Source organism: Jaculus jaculus, chromosome 5, assembly GCF_020740685.1.
Source record: "Jaculus jaculus isolate mJacJac1 chromosome 5, mJacJac1.mat.Y.cur, whole genome shotgun sequence".
Lineage (NCBI taxonomy): Eukaryota > Metazoa > Chordata > Mammalia > Rodentia > Dipodidae > Jaculus > Jaculus jaculus.
This window is the reverse complement of record NC_059106.1, coordinates 77,846,167-77,865,701: the sequence shown is the minus strand read 5'-3', so window position 1 is coordinate 77,865,701 and position 19,535 is coordinate 77,846,167. Positions and strand designations below refer to the sequence as shown.

Sequence of the window (19,535 nt, the reverse complement as noted above, 5' to 3'; positions counted from 1 at the left end):
TGTAGGTCAGGCATTTGTGTACAGAAGAGCAGACAGGGCTTATCTGTGTGTCACCGTACCCAGAGTCTCGGCTTGGAAGGTAGGAAGTTGAGGGTGACTAGAATGGCTGGAAGCTAGATTGACAGAGATTTTTTTTTTTACAGTACAAATCTGATGCCTGGGCTGCACTGGCTCAGAGCTTAGAATCCCAGGAGCAGGTGAGCAGTACACCCACACGTGGTTTGGATTTCTTATAACTGGATTCTGAGAAGAGAGCATCCTGGGAAGCAGCTTGTGGGGAGTGTTTGGAAAGAACCTGGCCTTACCTGCCCTAGCCTGTGTAACAGTTTCCTGTCGTTGCTATAACAAAGCACCACAAACCTGGGAGCGTTAGAACAACACAAGTTTATTATAATGTTTAAATTTATTTATTTATTCATTGCAAGCAGAGAGAAAGTGAGAATGAGAGCAGGCACGCCAGGGCCGAGCACCACTGCAAACGAGCTCCAAATGCATGCGCCACCTCGTGCATCTGGCTTGAAGTGCGCACCACAGAACTAAACTGAGGCAAACAAGTACCTTTAACTGCTGAGCCATCTCTCCAGCTCACAAATGTATTATCTTATAGGCTTGCAAGTCAAAAGTCCCAAGGGGGAAGTTGAGGAAATAGCTCATTAGTTAAAGGCTTTTACTCCACAAGTCTGCCAACCAGAGTTCAAATTCCCAGCACCCACATAAATCTAGATGCAAAAGTGGCCTAGACACATCTAAGTATGCCTACAACCACTGAGAGATGGAATCAGGAATCTCAAAGCTTGAAGGTCTAGCTAGTCTGCCCTGCCCAGTGGCAATAAATAAATAAATAAATAAACACGGCTGGAGAGATGTTTTAGTAATTAAAGGCACTTGCTTGTAAAGCCTCCCTGCCCACATTTGACTCCCCAGTACCCATATAAAGCCAGATATGCAAAATGGAGTATGTATCTTTAGTATGTTTGCAGTGGCAAAAGGCTCTGACATTTTTTCTATCTATCTAGCTAGCTCTCTCCATAAATAAAAAATAAAAAATTTAAACACGTTTTATTTATTTATTTATTTGAGAGATGGAGGGAGAGAGAGAAAGAGAAAGACAGCAAGGGGAAGATGCAGATAGAGAGAGAGACTAGGCACGCCAGGATCTCCAGCCACTGCAAATGAACTCCAGATGTATGTGCCACCTTGTACATCTGGCTTACAAGGATACTAGGGAATCAAATCTGGGTCCTTAGGCTTCACAGGCAAGCACCTTAACCACTAAGCCATCTCTCCAGCCCTAAAAATATTTTTAAAAAATAAAACAACAGGAAGACCCTGTCTGAAGGTGGAAAGAGAAAACCAACACACCAAGGTTGTTCTCTGACATCCATACGCACATCATGGTATACACACACACACACACACACACACACACAATCTTCGTCATCATACGCAAACATATGTACACACAAATAAACAAAAAATAATAATAAATAATAAAAGAAGTTGTAAGTGGGTTTCACTGGGCTAAAATCTGCATGTGAGCCCACCCGCATTGCTTGGGGTGACTGTGTGGGAGAATTTGTCCCCTGGTCTTTTCCAGCTTCCACAGGCCACCTGCCCTCCTTGCGCCTTCCGGCACCTTCAACGCCCACAAGGCTTCTTCACAGTGGCCTCACACTCTGCCCTCTGGCTCCCTCTGTCATAAGACCCTGGGGATTACATTGGCCACGCTGGGAAAATCCAATACTTTCTCCATCTCAAGATCCTTCCTCATGTGTGCGAAACCCCTGGTCATATAAGGTAAGGATACGGCAGGGCAAGGGATCATGGCTTTATAGACTATACCTTACACTTCTGGTCAAGGCAATCTCAGCCAGCCCTGATTCAAAACTAGGAATATAGGACTGGAGAGATGGCTTAGCACTTAAGGTACTTGCCTGTGAAGCCCAAGGACCCAGGTCCAATTTCACTAGTACCCATGTAAGCCATATGCACAAGGTGGCACATGCATCTGGGGTTGGTTTGCAATGGCCAGAGGCCCTGTCATGCCCATTCTTTCTTGCAAATGAATAAGTAAATTAATTAATTAATTTTTTTTAAGTAACTGGGTAGACCCAGCAGTGTAAATGAGCTTGTGGTAGCTTGCAATGATCATCCCACCTCTCCTGTTGTGGCTGGGACGCACTGGCAACTGGGCGACGGGTTCCACTCCATCCCGGACTTGGAGGCACAAAGGCTCTCAGAGAAGCAGATGCCTGAGAGGAAGCAAAAGACACACCGCACAGCCACGTGTGGGGAGATTCTCGTATCATCAACTTCAGTGGAAGTCAAGCAAAGCCCACTTTATATTTATTCCTAAGCCAAAATTAGAATCAAGTTGCACATGTCTTGCACTGAATGAGTTCTTTAGGAATCCATCTTTTGCATCAACTGCAAACATTCTGTACTTGTTTTAATTCTGTAAGGATCCAAGCATGCATCATAGGAATGAAAACAGAAACACATGAAAAACTGCACTGAACTTTTAAGCGTAAGGATGAAAGAATCACCAAATGATTAGCTTCCCTCAAAATACATGTTTCCCATGCTGCTTGAATTGAAGGAACGTTTCTTCTGTTGAAATCAAGCATTATTAGTAAACAGCAGTTGTGAGAACTCGAAGTGGCTAAATTGTAGGCTTTGTAGGAAACAGGCCTGAATAGAACATATTAGCATAAATTGTATTTTTTATGGTTAAGCTGCGGTGTTAAATATCAAACTGTGCTAAATGATTGTTCTCTACACAGCGGCTAAATTGAACTACCTGTTATATCAGTTTAGTAAATTGTCCAACTTGGAGAAGTCAGTTCTTTAATGGACGTGTTTGTAAAATATCCTGAGGTACGCTGGCTTAACATCAATGAACAAAACACCCCTTGGAGTGTTCAAAGCCTGTCTATTAAAAGGAAGGCTTAGCAAGGGGGTAAATATGAGATTAGGTTTAAAAGAAAAGCCATATACTGTGAAAATGAACATAGCATACTCATTTTAAGTTTCATATAAAAATAATGCTTATATTCTGCCTTAATTTCCTCTCAATTAAATATCATATAAAATAATTTTGTCTTGCTATTGTACTAGACAAGGAATTTTGCCCAGTATAACTGGCAATCAGTTTTTATTCCCTTTCAGCTTTGATTTTGAGTATTTTGAGCACATTTTATTAATGGGGAGTGAGCCAAATATATTCTATGATAACCACATAATTTTTTTCTAAATTTTATATGTTCTCTGAGAATTTATACAGAAAAGCTCCGACAGCATACAGCTATCTATCTAAATGGAATGTTTAATATATACCATGCTGAAGATATTTAAAATCCCCTAAGGGTAAGTCACTTGTCTGTAGATTCATTCTGTCAGAGGCAAAAGCAATCAAGTAAATTACATAGTGTTAGGTATTAATACTGATTGTTCAAAATCATCATAAACCCTTATTTGAGGAGTGGCCATGCAAAATAATCATAAATAATCAATAATTTGTTAGTAAATAATTTGTTAGTAAGTGGCTTGCTTATGTCTTGCATGTAACAAGAAGATCTTGGGGAAAAAACAAGTTGTCATAATCACTTTCTTCATGTTACATTGCCACCCTAACTGTGACACCATCTACATAACGGGAAGTCATTTTCACTGCTTTAAAGCTTCTTTTCTAATTATAAGAGCAATATATGCTCATTGCAAGAAATTAGGAAAATACAAACCAACAAAATAAAATAGCAAAAACCCTCCACAATAATTTATTATGAACCCCTCCATTATTTTTCCCCCTTCCCCCATTATTACTCTTTAAATTTAAGGAAAATAGAATTGGGCTGGTAAGATGGCTCAGTGGTCAAAGTTACTTGCTTGCAAAGCCTCATGGGCTCGGGTTCAATTCCCCAATACCCATGTAAAGCCAGATGCACAGTGAAGCATCTGGAGCTCATTTGCAGTGGCAAGAGGCTCTGGCCTACCCATTCTCTCTTTCTCTCATATAGAAATATTTTTCTTAATTAGAATTGGAGCAAAAATAAAATTAAGTCATAAAATGCCAGAGTAAAATCTCAGTGATTTCTTTAAGAAGTACCTGCCTAGCAGTCCCATCCCCAGGGACACTAATTAGGACAAAGTCAAGAGTACACTTCACACTCATGGGCATCCAAGCCAATGACAAGAAGACCTCAAAGCCAGGATGACTCTAGGTGACAAATAAGCCATGTGCACAACTAAGTATGACATAGTGTAGATTCAGACAAGCAGAGAATGAAGAGCTGTGGGGACCAAAGGAAAGGCAAGAAAGAAGCAGCCAGCCAGTCTGGAGGTACTGCAGAGGACACCCTGAGGGGAACTCGGAGTCCTGCATGAGCGTTAGAAAGCTGAGAGCGACAGGGGAGATGGTTTGGTCAGTAAAGTGCTTGCCACATATCATGAGGCCCTGAATTCAGGCCCCTCATAAAATCCATCTAATCCCAGCTCTCGAGAGGCAGAGACAGGAGAATCCTTGAGGATTCCCAATTGGTGTAGCCAAATTTATAAGCTTTATGTTTGGTGAGAGACCTTATTTCAAAAATGGTGGAGAAAAAAATAAATGGTGAGCACTTGAGGAAGATATCCAACATCAACCTCTGACCTCCACATACACACATACATATGTGTGCCTACACACATACATGCATGTCCCCCCCCCAAAAAAAAAGGAAGTTAAAAGGACAAAGAGAACAGCATTCCAAAGAGAGGGAGCCCACAAGAAAGGCACAGAGTTGTGAAGTTCTGAGGGAAGGCCTGATGTCAGTCACAAAAGTGCCTTGGCCACCACACATTCTTGCATAATCAAGAAAGTCAAACCTGCAGCAAACAGATTCTTTCAGCTTTCTCTTAAGAAGCTATATCACAGCCTCTTAAGAAAATCTACTGCAGAAAATATTTCTAGACTCTACAAATCAGGATTGTCTAGCCATAGCTGAGAGAAAAATCAATTCAAGCCAGGGGGAAAAAAAAAAAACCTCCTCAACTCACAGAAGTGAGAAGCTTATCATGTTTTTCATGTTTCAGGTAAAGCTGAGTCTAGGTGCTCATTTTTGTCTTTTTAAAAATATTTATTTATCGGGGCGGGGGAAGATAAAGAAAGAGAATGGGCACTTCAGGGCCTGCAGCCACTGCAAATTAACTCCAGATACATACACTACCTTGTGCATCTGTTTTATGTGGGTACTAGGGAATTGAACCTGGGTCCTTAGGCTTCGCAGGCAAGTGCCTTAACCACTAAGCAATCTCTCCAGCCTTTTTTTTTTTTAATCTCTCTACTTACATTCAAGAAAGCTTCATTTTTTTCCTGTAGTAGATGATAGATAGATGATGATGATAGATGATTGATAGATAGATAGATAGATAGATAGATACATACATACATACATACATACATACATACATACATACATAATAGATGATACATAGATTCTGTACACAGGACACATTGCTTTCAGAAGGCAGTCTTACAACATACTAACATGTGTGAAAAGAGCTATCTTCCCACACTCTCTCTAGCAGAAGAGCTCCATGGATATATCTTTGTAACCCAGATTGGACAAATGTCCATCCTATGATCAGTATCTATGACCAGCCTGTGGTACCAGAGTAGCCCACTATAGCTCACATGAGGGTATAAAGAAGTATGTCGCCTTACTTACAGCTCCACTAGGACCACCTGAGGTAGGGAGCAACTTCCCAAAGGAAGAGAAGATGAGAGTGCATTTGGCTCAAACCAGCTATAACTAACCCAGCTTGTCTCTAGCCAGTCAGAAGACCCCTTCCATCTCAACAACGGGGCTGTGTCATGAAGTTCCCCAGACAGTTGCCAGGCAGGTCTACAGACATATGACAGTTCTCCTATAATACAAGATGCTAAGAAGGATACTAAAGACATGCTCAAGGAAGCCCCAAAGACCTTCCTGACAGCCAAAAATGTCTCTGCACATTTCACAGTGTGAAAGTCCATTGATTGTAAAATAGAGATGCAGGGCTGGAGAGATGGCTTAGCGGTTAAGCGCTTGCCTGTGAAGCCTAAGGACCCCGGTTCGAGGCTCGGTTCCCCAGGTCCCACGTTAGCCAGATGCACAAGGGGGCGCACGTGTCTGGAGTTCGTTTGCAGAGGCTGGAAGCCCTGGCACGCCCATTCTCTCTCTCTCCCTCTATCTGTCTTTCTCTCTATGTCTGTTGCTCTCAAATAAATAAATAAAAAATGAACAAAAAAAAATTTAAAAAAAAAAATAGAGATGCAGAGGTACCAATAGCTGTCCAGCCTCACCCTCAGGTAGAAAAGTCACCTGCTATAGTTCTTGTGTTTTCCATTAGCACATTTGAAATGTGGCCATTTAAAATCAGATCCTAACCAACAGCCACATGGCACACTAGACCTGCCAGGCACTGTCTCTAAGTGTTTCGTGTCGTCACAGGTTCAGGACCCATTACTGTTTCTACTTGTGGAAAGAAAGCCAGAGTATAGAGAAACCACGTGCATGCACAGCCAGCCTTGAACCTAAACAGACCTGAACTCCAGAACCTGCATTTATCACCCCAAGTTAGACTCAGTGCCTCCAGGCAGGATAGATCATAAAATGGTGAGTGAGGAAGGCGAGAAAAATGACACACTGGACCAGAGTGTTCTGCAGCGGAATAAACAAGCAGATGTAATAACATAATCTAGAGGCTGAAGTGTCAGCTCAAAAGCACGCACTTGTCAGTGCAGACCCAACACTGTCTAGGGAGGGTGTGAGCAGTCTGGCTGCACACATCCAGGCTAAAGACCTTCTGTAGTCTCCTAGTATGAAAACAGCCTCTCCTCTCCCATAGCTGCTGTGCCCACAAAGGCAGCCTGGCCTCTGGGGATCACCTTTCCACACAGTGCCAGTGTGGTGCCTGGTACACTGTCACACTCAGCAGTGCTTCTATAAGAGGGAGGCATCTGCAGCCTCTTTTTCTTTGGAGACACAGAGAACTAGGTGTGATGGTTCAGGAAGAAATCACTGAGCACATGCTAATGTGCCAGACCCTGAAAATGTAGTAGTGGTAAGATACACACAGCCAGGCCTCCACAGGGCTTCTCGCCCAGCCTTGACTTCTCTCACCTTCAGCTGAGCTTACTAGAATCTTCACTTCCTTTGGCTACCAGGCCAGATATCCAGATCATACACAGCCATACAGACATAACTAACTGGTAATATACTGAAATGCTTTGTGCTCTGGGCCCACCATTTTTATGAGAGTGAGAGAAAGAGAGAGAGAGAATTGGCACACTAGGGCCTTAGCCACTGCAAAAGAACTCCAGACATGTGTGCTACCTTGCACACATGTGTCACCTTGCGTATCTGGCTTACACGGGTTCTGGGGAGTTGAACCTGGGTCCTTGGGCTTCGCAGGCAAGCATCTTAACTGCTAAGCCATCTCTCCAGCCCAAGGCCCTCCTTCTTTTGCGCCAGGCCCTGACTACTTCTTCCAGCTGATCTAATGAACCACTCCCCCACATCAAGTAACCCCACAATCCTACCAGCTCTACTTGGTGTGTACCAGGCCCCGGCTCATCAGCACTCAAATAACTAAGAGCAGAAAGTATCTTCCTCCTTTAAGCTCACACTTTGCTAGTTTACTGCCAGTCCTCTGTAAAACAGTAGGTCTCTATTTTAACTTAAAAAAAAGAAAAGGAAAAGCATCAGGCACCCAATGTGACAATCTCCACTGTTTGCACCCAGCCTGCTGACATAGATGACGTCATGCCCAGGCAGGACCAAATGCCTCTTCCTCCCCTCCTGCCCTCCACAGCTCCTATCAACAGTCACCTCAGGCAGCCCAGCAGCCAAGGTGGCTCAAGAGGCTTTGCCACCTCTCACAGGGCAACTAACACCAGTTTGGGAATCTCATTCATCTGCTCACATGACACCTCAACTGTGGGAAATCCCTGTGCCTCCCCGGGAAACAAGAAGGTGGAACTGACCCTGGAAGATATCTGCAGAAGTAGGCTCTGTGACAGAGGGTTTCCATTCCTGCACTGTTTTCAACCCTGGTTGTGCCTCATTGTCACTCAAGATGCCAGGCCCTGGCCACCTCTTCCAGCTTCTCCAATAGACCACATGCGACTTGGGGGCTCTGGATCCATGAACCATCTCCACGGACCAGTCTGCAGCTCCACTCTGGAAACATATGTCTGTAGTCCCAACCCCATTTGGACCCAGGTTCTACTGACCACCCTGCCCATGTGTTCATGCAGCAGACTGATCAAAAAGAGGTGCCCCCTTCCACCAGGGGCAGAAGGCTATGCCACTGCACTCATGGGGTGGTGCGACAGTAAGGGCAAGAAAGACATGCATTCAAATCCTAAACTGAGGTCTCGAGTTTTAATAGCATCATTCAGAAATTGCTTTCAGGGATTTGTGGAAGAAGGGCTTCTAACCGCCAACTAGCATTTTTAAAATGTGTTTTGGCCAACCGTGGAGGCTTATACCTTTAAGCCCAGCACTTGTGAGGCTGAAGAAAGAGGATTGCCATGAGTTTGAGACTTGCCTGGACCACAGAGGGAGTTCCAGACCAGCTTGGGCTAAAGGAAGACTGTACTTCAAACAAAAGAGATGTTTAAAAATATTTTTGCAGGGCTGGAGAGATGGCTTAGCGGTTAAGGTACTTGCCTTCAAAGTCTAAGGACCCCAGTTCAATACCCAGTACCCGCATAAACAAGGTGACACATGAATCTCTTTACAGTAGCTGGAGGCCCTGGTGTACTCTTTCTTTCTCTCTATCCATTTCTCGCCCCTCCCAACCTCTCTCTCTGAAATAAATTAACTAATTATTTAAAATATATATTTGTGCATGCGTGTGGTATAGTACATGTGTGTATGCATATCCATGTGAGTGCACATGTATGGGGTGTTCATGCACATATGTGTAGAGGCTAGAGGTTAGCATTGTGTATCTTCTCATTTGCTCTCCATCTTATTTTTTGAGACAGTGTCTATTCCAAACCTAAAGATCATCAATTAAGACTTCTAGTCAAGACGGCGACCACCTAACTGCACCGCACTGCACCCCACCCCTCCCAGGAAAGAAAGATGTAGATCCTAAGAGAGTACCACCCCATCATACCTCAAAAGGGCCCCAGATGAAACAAAGAATAATTGGTGAAACAAGCAAGGGTGCTGTTTTCTTGGTGAACCAGGTACCAGCACAAGGGTGAAGGAGGTTGACACAGAAAACAATCAACTCCTACCAAATCAGATATCCAGAGACACACAGGCTCCCAACACCCGAAGTAGACCTAAAATGAACCCAACATGGCTCCGGGAAATCTTGCGGAAGAGGGGCGGAATATCAGAGCCACACGATGGGTCATGAAACGCAGAGACATTTCTCCTACCCATAACTGTGGGCTGACTCCACAATGCATGACCCTATACCTCAACAAGGAGGGGCCAGAGGGAGAGGGTAGGACATGGATGAGCCTAACAATGGTACCAACTTGACTATATTCACTGAGAACAGAACTAATTACTAAAATAAAATATAAAGATCCTCAATTAGGATAGACTGGCTCATCAGCAGTGATCTACTTGTCTCTGCCTCTCTAGTACTGGAGTGATAGGTACATGCTATCATGCCCCGCTTTTCCATGAGGGCTGAGGATCTGACCTCAGGTTCTCATGCTTGCATAGCAAGCACTTTACCAACTGAGCTAAGTCCTCAGTCACTAGATTAATATTTGTAAATTTATAAAATTTAAAAGCTGATTTCTGTTGGGCATAATAATCTCAGCACTCTAGAACTAGGGCCGGAGTTTGAGGACAGCCTAGACTACCTAAAGTATTTGAGGGCTGCATTATCAAAACTCTGCTCAAAAAAAAAGTTTTTTAGGCTGACTTCTTCAGCAATTTCCTACTGGCATGCACCACCACAACCAGCTGAGCTGATTTCTAAAGATAATACTGTGCAAAGGGGAAAAAAAACCCATAATGTAAGTGAACTTTGATTATTTTCTGAGCCTTCTTACAAAGCCCTTCATCACTAATTCAGCAAGGTGGTCCTCACCCATATGAACGTGAGCCAGTTGAGACAGTGGTGATGGCAGTGGTGACAAGATAAAGGTCACTGACAGGCAAGTCCTCCAGCCACTAATCCGAAAGTTGCGTCCTTCCCAAGAGACTGTCAGGTTGGCAGGGAACCAGGCCATGGAGCCAAGAACCTGCAAAGGTCCCCTTGTAAAGAAAGATCACATTTCCTGTGTGGCTGACAAGGACACCAAGGTGCAGGCAGGTAAAGAGGCCAATATAACTGGGAGGGAAAGTGTCTTTTTAGGGCAAAAACGGTCACTCCAACACCTGGAAAAGAGAAAATCCTCAGACACACTCAACGTGACAGATGCTTAAGGACTCTACTTAAACAGGGATGCTATGAAATGTCTTAAATTGCTTTTTTAGGGGCTCACAAATCTTGCCACCAACAAAAAACACATCAATACAAGTCTCAGCTTCAGCCCTAAATCCAGGTGGAGTGTCAGGTCATCTTGTGTTGTAGGTCACTCTCCACACTGCCACTAGCCAAGTAAGGAGAGGAGGACACAGACTCACCACCACCTCACCCAGCAACACACGTCTTTGCAGAGGGAACGTCAAGCAGGTGCCAGAATGGGCCCAGGACATGACCCAGCAAAAAGGAGACAGAAACAAAGCAGAAAGCCTAGGAAGAAATCTGAAGCACTCACGTTCTAAACAGCCACAGCCCAAGACCCATCCTGGCTCTCTAAGCCAGAACATATGGCAGAGATACAGCAGGGACTCATAACTCTGATCTCAGTCAAAACCAAAAAGTGCATTTTTTCCCCTAATTAAGAAGTATGAGTTAAGGTTTAAATGTTCTAGCAGCATCTTCGACAAAACCTAGTAAACTCTGTGACTTGGGCAGCTGTAGGATCTCTGGATTGACAATGTCATTATCACAAAAACAAAAACAAACAAACAAAAAAAGCTTCAAAGACAAAGGGTTGGATTTGCTGGCCTTGTGATTCCCTACAATGAAAGACTATATAGACTATTGAGGAGCTGAAGCTATCCATGCAAAAAGTGTGCCCTCACATGTGTCAATAAATTACCACTAAAGTCCACTATAGCATTTACTATTAAAGAAAGCCTATGTTCATAGTGCAGTGGTTCTCCAAGTGTGGCATCCCAAAGACCACCAGCAGCAGCAGCAACCTGGGTGGGAGTTGGTGGAGAAACAGCTTCCTAAGCCACCCAGAGCAATGGGCTCAGAACCGCGAGAGTGCAGCCCAGCAGTCTTGTTTTCACCTGTCATCCCTGTGGTCCAATGCATGCTATAGGTGACTCATGCAGTAAGCAAAATAGCTTCTGATGGATTTGTTACAACAATATGTTTACCTGCAAACATATCTCTTCTGGAGCTTTTACTTCAAATGGTCAGTGTCTGTTTCCCAAAAGGGACAACCACCACAGAAGCACACTACTGACCTGGGCACTCCACCTTGACGCCTTTGCCCTGGCCACTCTCTGTGTGGAGCTCTGCCCTATTCTGCTCCTTCCACACTATTCTGCCCCATACAGGAATGAGCTCAGGTGTCACCTGTTTAATGCGGTCTATTCTGTGTCTCTAAGCCTCCATCCCTGCTCTATTAGTCCCAAAGTCCTGTTCATTCCTGAAGAACAATATTATGGACTCATTAATACTTGTTAATATATCTCCTTCCAATAGCAAGTAAGTTGCCTTACTTTTGATAGTATGCATAATTGTTGAATGAATGAATGGATGAACGGAGGAATGAATGAGTTAAGCAATTCCAGAGCCATCCTTTGGGTGTATTTTGTAAAGGGAAGCAAAGGAGCTACTTATACAAAGAGAGTGGAAAGTCTCACATTGTATACTTCTGAAGTGATCTTAGAGGTTGATAATCTTAGTTTGTAACCAATGTTCAGGAAAGAGCAGCTGCTAGAACCATTCTGAGTCCCTAGTAAAAATGTTGGGTATAGAAATCTCTGCCACTATTGAATACACACTCATTTGGCAGTAGTTTTCTTATAAATAAGGCCTTCTGTTGTGGTTGAAAGGTAAGACACAGCCACTAGGGATAAGTAAGTGTTAACCCATTTGCTTCTAACTTATAGTGGGCAGTGTAAAATCATGTCAAACATCACCTCGGCTGGTTCCATGTGGTGATTTGGAAGTAGGATCTCCAATATTTCAGATCTTGTTTCTTTTTATGTTTTTCCTAGAAGTTTTCAATCTAGATCGTTTTCCTATGAAATAGTTCTTCACAGATAGCTTTAAAATCAAAAGAGGATAAAACTGAATGTTGACCATTAAAACAAATAATCACTAGAACATTGTTCAAGACACACAATGATACGCAGTCCCATAATTCATCATTTGCTCCAAGTGACCAAACCATACTGAAGCAAATTTTCCAGTGTTTGGGTTTGGAAATTAAGATCTAGTGGAAGACAAAGTTCAAACTTCTGGTTTGTTCTGCGGTAAGTGCATGTGCTGGGGGGAGGTGACATGGAAGGAGGCGGGAGGCACAGGGCCAGAGCAACTGAGAGAATGTAGGGTGAGAAAGCCTCCTGCTGACCACAAAACACCACACTCACAAGTCTAGCTCTCTGAGCCTCTTTACAGTCTAAAAACATCATCAAGGACCCACAAGAATCTTTATTTGTGTTCACTGCGTCTAGTATCATTTGTCATATTAAAAAGTAAAATTGGGGACTGGAGAGATGGCTTTGCAGTTTAAGGCACTTGCCTGCAAAGCAAAACAACCCCCAGTTCAATTCCCCAGGACCCATGTAAGCCAGATGCACAAGGGAGCACATGCACATGGAGTTTGTTTGCAGTGGCTGGAGGCCCTGATGTGCCCATTCTCTCTCTCCTTCTCTCTGCCTTTCCCTCTCTCTCTCAAAAATTTAAAATAAAATTTAACAATCAAAATTATTGGGCTGGAGAGATGGCTTAGTGGTTAAGGTACTTGATTGCAAAGCCAAAGGGCCCAGGTTCCATTCCCTAATATCCATGTAAGTCAAATGCACAAGATTGCACAGCATTTGCAGTCCATGCGCAGTGACTAGAGGCCCTGGCACACTCATTCTCATTCTCATATTCTTCCTCTCTCTCTCTCTCTCTCTCTCTCTTTCTCCCCCCCCCCCATGTAAATAATTAAATATGTAACTTTTTAAAAATCAAGACTTTTTGGTTTTTCAAGGTAGGGTCTTGCTCTAGTCCAGGCTGACCTGGAATTCACTATGTCGTCTCAGGCTGGCCTCAAACTCACAGTGGTCCTCCTACCTCTGCCTCCCAAGTGCTAATATTAAAGTTGTGTACCCTACCCAATAAAATTATTTTTTGAGGCAGGTTCTCTTTACGGACCTCAAGCTAGCCTCAAATTTAAAATCATCTTTCCTCATACTTCCCAGTGCTGGGATAAACAAGCATGCAACACCATACACAGCTAAAAATCAGAGTTTTTGAATACTTATTGACTCATTACAATATTAAATGGCCCATTATATATTAACATAAGTAACATATTTTATTAAAAATATATAGTCCAAAGCAAAATATAATTAGAAGATGGTTGCTACTTCATAGTTTTGTAAGTCTCTTCAATGTCAGGCTTACTCTAAGGCAAGTGCAATCTAAAATCCTCTTCTACATTAAATCAGCTGCAATCTCACGGGTCTTGTGGCCCACAGAAAACTCTATTGAACACTGTGAGGAAAAGAAAATGGAAAAGGTGAAAATAAAGCTTAGTGTAATTATGAAAGTAGTTTTGACTTCACAGCTCCCCTCAAAGAATTTAAAGGTCCCTAGGACCCTTTCTGACCACGTAAAGAATGACTGCAGAGCCAGTTACGACTCTAATCCTGTTTAGAGACAGAGAACTGGGACTCAGAGAGGGGAAGGACACATAGGCAGGAAGAAGGAGAGGGGCAGAATGCACATTTTCCAGCTTCTGGGAGAGTACTGTTGGCTCCTGACAGGGTTTCTCTCTATACAGCATTGCTCTCCACAGAACGCAGCACGATGATGAAACACAGCAAAGCTGGGTCAGCCAATACCCAACTCCCATGAACTTGGACTCTCCAGAGAGAGAGAGAGAAGGAACTTTAAAGCCTGGTGGATTGCTTGTTCTACTTCACTCCAAAAGCCCATCCTTGCAGAGACCATGCGGCAAGGGGTGCAAATGTACTTGCATTACCAGGCTCAGTCACTGCGCCATCACCACAGTCTCCTGCCATCTGGCCATGTTGAGTGGGATTCTGAAGATGAAAAGAGTTTTGTCTGCTTGGGCCAGATAGTCCACCTAGTGTCTGCTCAACTGAAGGGAAAAAGCAGAGCTTCTTGAGTGAAAGCGAGTTTCTAGCACTGTAGGTATCTGACAGGCAATTTGAGGACATTCAAGGGCAATGCTGACCTTTTGCCATCTCCCCCATGCGGGGACAAGTCTGTACCAGGGCAAAGGTCCCAAGGCAGAAGTGTCTGCAAAAGCAATGTGATGGTCCCTGTGGGGGTTTCCCTTCTTCTCGAAAACAGGAGAGTGCTACAGAGAAGACACCACCTGTAAGGAGGGGATACAGATAAGAGTTCAGGGGTGAGGGAGCAGGCACCGTGCAGTGAGCCAGAGCCATACACTGCTCACTGGAAATGCACAGGCTTCTGCCAGGGCTTTCCAGCACATGCTGAGCCCAGCACAAACCACTGCATTTGTAACTGAGTTCTACTGTAAGAGAAATGCACTGCCATCTTTAAGATGAAACAAACAGGATGCTAGCAAAAGAACTCATAGAAGGGCTGGTGAAATGGCTTAGCAGTTAAGGCATTTGCCTGTGAAGCCCAAGGACCCCGGTTCAACTCCCCAGGACCTACAAAAGCCAGATGCACAAGGGGCACATGTGTCCGGAGTTAATTTACAGTGGCTAAAGGCCCTGGCACACCCATTCTCTCTCTCTCTTTCTCTCTCTCTCTCTCTCTATCTGCCTCTCTCTCTCTCAAATAAATAAATTAATTACTTAAATTAAAAAAGAGCATATAGAAAAGTCTCATTCTGTCCACCTGCTTGCATCCCTGAGATAACAAACCTCTCTTTAGTTCTTCAGAGAACTTCCTTCATAACTTTAATACACTTAACATTTCTACTTCTTGAGTTATCCATATAGAAAGCATTAACTCCCACTAAAGATTCACCTAGATTTCCCTCCACTCCACACCATGCATCCCAAACATGGTGGATAAATCTACATTCTACCCAGTAACTATGTTTTCCCTGCTTTGTCTTTAAATTGATTCAAAAACTTAAAATCAGTAAGCAACATTTTTAAAAATAATGTTGACAGTACAGGACCAAGAACTGTGATCAGACACAAAGAACACTGGTTATCACAAAATCTGCATCACTTCAAGACTAATGTCCCCAGTGTCAAGAGCAAGTGAACATTCTGCCCCTGTCTCCAGAAGCTGCTGAAAGCCAAGGCACGTTTTTGCTTCTGTCACATTTTAGCATAACTGCATTTCTTCTAGAGTTCCTATGAAGTATAAGCATAGTGATGACATCTAGCAGCAGCATCTCACAAAACCCTTCAGAGTTCTTAGCCTTCGCTCCTAGACAGGAATTCCCTCCCTTTGTCGACACTGTAGAAGCTGAGCATGATGGCACATGCCTGTGATCCCAGCACTTGGGAGGCTGAAGGAGGGTCAGAAATCCAAGGCCAGCCTGCAGAAAGAGAGGTGGGAGAGGGGAGGAAGGGAGAGGACGTTCTTAATGTTTTCTGATCGCTGCTAGTTGCTTTCCAGATCTGCTTCAGAAAAGTTATACTGGGATTTCTTTTAATTGCCCTACTAGGTAATTGTTTGGCTGAAGGATTTCCCTCACTAATTGCTCTTTTATGAAAAATCTACATAATAAGTAAACTTCCAAGGCCTTGTGTGTTTGAAAATATGTTTATTTTACTTGCTCATTTAATTGTTCATATGGTTGGTGGAGCAGGTGCCTCAGGGTGCCTGAATATCCATCTAATATCACCCCAGTCTTCTCATAACAGAATCTTCTTTTGGACAGGCATTCTTCTTTTCCACATGCCCACAGGGAGGTAGGGTTTAGTGGTTACCCTATTAATTATTATTCAGTAATTGGTTTAAGAATAAACATGTGAAGCTGGGTGTGATGGTGCACGCCTTTAGTCCTAGCACTCTGGAGGCAGAGGTAGGAGGATCGCCATGAGTCCAAGTTCACCCTGAGACTATGTAGTGAATTCCATGTCAGCCTGGGCTGGAGTGAAACCCTACCTTGAAAAACCAAAAAATAAAATAAAATAAATATGTGCCAACTGGTCAATGAAACAAAGAATCTCCTTTAACTTTTGAATAGAAAGGATTCCCATGCTCACCCTGAGACTTACTTCTGAACTTCTGTAATCATATTGTCACCAGAAAGGGGCTAGCTTTAAAGCAAAGCCAACACGCTAAGGATGGCACCACAGAATAATAGAGTTATGAATCTCAATGAGTGTTTGTCTGTATTAGGCCAATGGCTTTAATAATACTGGTGGGGCCCATATAAATTTCATATGATGTGATACAACTTAGTTCCTTTTTGCTTAATCCACAATGAGTTTTCTGATCCTTGCATCCTAAAGAATCCTAGTTAATACAACTGGGTATAAAATTACTCATTTACTTTCCTTTAAAATGTTGGGATGCATTATTCAATCATCTATTATTTTTAATATTTTATTTATTTGTTTGTTTAAGAGAAATAAGAGAGAGAGAGAATTGGCATGACAGGGCCCCCTAGTCACTGCAAACAAACTCCAGACACATGTGCCATGCCACCTTGTGCATCTGCTTTATGTGGGTACTGAGGAATCAAACCTAGGTACTTTATAGAAATCTTGGAATAGCTTTTACTATCACCACCTCCTTTCAAGTGACTTCTTGTCCATGCATCTTGGTCCTTGTCCTTTACAAAACTTATTTTCCTCAGATGTCCAGTGGTCCTTAGAAAACCACCAACGTTCACTGGTGAAGGACTTTGTAGACTTCCACAGGTAGTTCATGTGCATTTCCTTGGTAGCTAGCCAGGTCTAATCTCTTTAGATGTGAGAGCAGATTGTGTGGAGACATCTTTCACTTTGGTATATAGAGGTAGGAAGAGAGAGGTAGGTTTGGGGTTATCACCACCACCAAAGAAGAACAGGGCACTTCGTGGTACTCCCCTTCTAGTCATGGATGACTCAGATGACTTTCCTTTCACCCTCTGGCTGCTCCTCAGGACTTCTTTTCTATCTCCTGGGTCTACCTCAGGCACTGCTCTGCATGGCTCCATGGCCCCAACTCCACATCTTGTGCTGTCCCTTAGTAAGTAAACCTTTCACATGTTCAGAGAACAATTCTTAGAATTCAAATTGCTCAATATGCATCTTAGAAAGGAAAGAACTTCTTAGCCAAAATGTCCAAAGGGTATCTTTCCAGTTAACTACCCACATTGTTGCCCCAGGGCTGACTTCAGATCCTCCGTATATGTCAATTCCAAGCTTGGAGATTTTCTGAAGTTTCCACCTCAGATACAATTCCCCATTGAGTTCTAAACTGGCTTCCTATTGTATACTGTATTCTTAAAACAATAAATTGAATGTCCATCTAGTTTCCACCTTGCAGACATTTGATCTGTGTCTACACATAACACTGCCTCCTATCCTTAGAGCTGCCATTGACTTATTTCTTCTAGTTTACCTTTAACTGTTATTTTAGTGGGTTCTAGGAAGGCAAATGAATATACTTACTCCATGTGGGGGTTTGAGTATAAAATATTCTCCCATAGCCTCATGTGTTTGTGATTAAGCCTCATACCTGATCCCCAGCTAGTGGAACCTTTGGGTAGAGCCTTGCTGGGGGTGGTGTGTCCCTAGGGGTGGACCTTGGGATCTTATAATCCAGCCCCTCTTGTCAGTGCCAGCTCAGCTCACTCTTGCTGCTTCCTCACTGCTGCTGCTACGTGACCACAGAGCCAGCATCTTGCTCTGCTCCTACCATGCTTTTCCAGCTATGAGGAAGCTTCCCCAGGAAACTAAGCCAAAACAAACTCTTTCCTTCTATAAGTTGCTTCTGGACAGGTGTTTCATTCCAGCACAACAAGAAGGGAAGTACACTATCCTTTTCATTCTTATTTGTTTGACCTTGTTTTCAAGTTATTTTCTCACTCTAGCCCAGGCTGATCTGGAACTCACTGTGTAGTTTCAGGGTAGCCGCAAACTCACAGCAATCCTACCTCTGTCTCCCAAGTGCTGGGATTAAAGACATGAGCCACCATGCCTGGATTTAAGTTTTATTTTTATATTATTTATATTTACATTGTACATTGGCGCTTATACAATAAGGAGAGGGTGAATGAGAACAGGAACATCTAGAGGCAGCATTTTACAGCAGAAACCTCACAAGGAATAAGAACAGATTTGCCCACATTGTATTCAGTCCAGCAGAGCCTAGGCTCTGGGGCTCTTTCTTATGATCTTCAGTGGAGACACTTCAGGCTTTGTCACTTAGCACATTCTCCAGGGCTCTGGTTACCTGATCAGCACTGAAGTTGTTCAAACACACATTCTTCTCTTGGCCAAATGTGTAGCAGGCCCAGAATATAGGCTGTACTTCTGAGCATTTGTGAATTCGGATGGACAAACTGGGGGCTGGAGAGATGGCTTAGTGGTTAAGGTGCTTACCTATAAAGCCTAAGGACCCAGGTTCAATTCCCCAGTACCCATGTAAGTCAGATGCACAAGGTGGCACAGGTGTTTGGAGTTCACTTACAGTGGCTAGAGGCCCTGGCAGACCCATTCTCTCTCTCTCTCTCTCTCTCTCTCTCTCTCTCTCTCTCTCATCTCTGTGTACATATAAAATATTTTTTTCTCATGTGTTTTTTTAAATATTTATTTATTTATTTATTTATTTATTTATTATTAACATTTCCCATGATTATAAAAAAATACCCCATGGTAATACCCTCCCTCCCCCCTAAAATATTCAAAAAAATAAAAAACCTTGTTTCAAAAGAACAAGAAAAGAATGGTCAGATTGGAATGCACCTTCTTCAACTCCACATACCATTTCTCAGGGAAGTCCCTGACCCCGTGGCTGCTGGCCAACCACTGGCATAAGTGAATGTGAACCTCATACAGGCCCAGCTTTGCCCTGACCACTCAACTCACAGCAGCCACCAACATCCTGGCTAATACTGAAGCATATCTATATCATTTTAAACTAGAATTCTCATCATATCTATGTGTGTATATGTGTGTGTGTGTGTGTGTGCGCACGCACGCTCTCAAACTCACAGAGATCCTCCTACCTTTGCCTCCCAAGTGCTTGAATTAAAGGTGTGTGCCACCATGTTGACAATTTTATTTTTATTAACATAAATCAACTTTTTATTTCCTTTTTTTGCAATGTAAGGAGTTTCCTCTTTACCCACCTTGTAATCTGAC

At 43.2% G+C, this 19,535-nt stretch overlaps 1 pseudogene; it reads right to left on the bottom strand.

The window, feature by feature from the left end:
• Positions 1-18,582: 18,582 nt before the first annotated feature.
• Positions 18,583-19,274, bottom strand: LOC123460673 (annotated as a pseudogene).
• Between the last annotated feature and the right edge of the window lie 261 nt (positions 19,275-19,535).